A 2,086-nucleotide genomic window follows, 5' to 3' on the forward strand; every position below is an offset into this window, starting at 1 on the left:
AAAGTAGAAGACCCGGGGTTCAAGTGTTACAAGGAGTGGTCTTCTGTTAAACAAAGAAAAAGGGTTGGTATATCAAGCAATTTAGTACCAAGAATCAATGTGTGGTATATATGTATTTGGGGAGTAGTATCGTATAGGTGTGGTTTATATTTTAGAATTCAATAATCAATAGTTTACAAGGAACAAGGTTTATGGCTCAAGATCAATAAGAATCAGGGTTAGGGTTGAGTACTTTAAAGTACTTGCAATATAGACTAGGAATTACTGGGAATAATTGTAACATAATCAAAAGAGTTTAAAAGTATTCACGAGTATACTAAAAGAAAGTTCAGGGACACTTGCCTTATCGATTCGCTTTCACTTTACTAGCACTTATCAATTGATTACCACTCACTAACTACCTGCTTTCCCTTTCTACGTCTCGCTTCATCTGTTAAACATCACATGTACTTATCAATACTACTTCTCATCATATTCTATTCGTTACAAGCTTCCAACTACCCTTAGTTTCACCCAAATCTGACGTACGGATTAAAAGTTACAGTAGAAACAGTCAAACAATGCACGTACAATCATATTATGCATCAATCAGACCATATATAACACGTAATACGTAAGATATTTAATTAAAATGATGTTCCGGGTATTTATTACAAATTTTTAAATATTTTTCGGAAATTAAACGGGACTCCGAATCATTTTATAATTAAATATTAGGGTTTGAACACCCAAATCTGGCTTTAAAATAATTTTATAATAATTATCGAGCCTTGAAAATAATTTAAAAAAATATTTTAAAGCTCGAAACTATTTTTCGAAATTTTTAAATCAATTTTAAATAATTAAATCTAATTATTAAATCAATTAAAATTAATTAATAATTTTTTAAATTAATTAATCAATTAATTATAAATTAATCAATTAATTAAAAACTACTTAAAATTAATTAATAAAATAATTTCGATTTATTTTTAAATAATTAAATAATTAAAATAATTTTCTAAATATAAAATAGTTAAATAACTGATTTTTCTGATTTTGTTTAAATAATAAAATATCAGTTTTATAATAAAATTAAACAGGAATCCGGTTTTTCTAGGTTTCTGAAATTTCAGGGACTAAAACGTGAATTTTGCAAAGAAAGGGAACCAATTTGCATTTGTGTCGTCTTCTCCGGCGACGGCGGCGACACCGCCGGTCGGGTCAAACTCGCCAATAACACCACGAAAAATTGCAGATTTGCAGCTCTTCACTCCAGGAACACGTTGCTGCAAGTAAAAAGTACGAATAGCTCGTGGATTGGCCGGAAAACTTCGCCGAAGTTTTCCGACGCCGCCACGAGCGTTTTTTTCCAGTGAGTTACATCCAGGCCTCCTCAGATCATGTTGTACACATCAATCGAACCGTTATTGCACGATCTATTCACTGCTATCTTCAATTCCAACCCAGAATCAAACAATTTTAAAATCCCAATTTCAATTTAGAATATTCAAAGTTTAAAAACCCTAATTTCATAATCCGAAGAATCAATCTTCAATTTCTATATATTATTGAACTCAGTTTTTGACATATAATATACCAAATTGAACAGAAAAATATTATCTACACAATGGAATCATCAAATCATATCAAAAATATCAAGAACAAAAATTCATAATTTAATCCATAATAAATTCGTATTAAAACAATTAGACAGAAGATTACCTGATATTTATGGGTTTGATTTGATGATTGATTATGATTTTATATTTCGAGAGCTTCGTTTTAATATATTGTACGCTTGAATCGGAGGTCGGTAACGTCCTCGTTCGTGCGTTTGATTCTCAGGAACGTATTAGTTTCTAGGGTTTTTCTCTGTATTTACTGTATTTGTACTGGTTGCAAATGAATAAACGAATAAAGTGAAATAATAAATAGGCTATTTATATTTATGGAATATTAGTTCGTTTTGGATCGTAGTAGATCAATAAAATAGTTGCTTAGCCGCTAAGTAACTGCAATAATGATCCGATTTGATATCAGTTCTGGATAATTATCAAAACCGAACTTCTTATAAAATACTTTATACGATAATAATGTAATATTA

The sequence above is a fragment of the Apium graveolens genome, chromosome 1 (assembly GCF_009905375.1).
Source record: "Apium graveolens cultivar Ventura chromosome 1, ASM990537v1, whole genome shotgun sequence".
NCBI lineage: Eukaryota > Viridiplantae > Streptophyta > Magnoliopsida > Apiales > Apiaceae > Apium > Apium graveolens.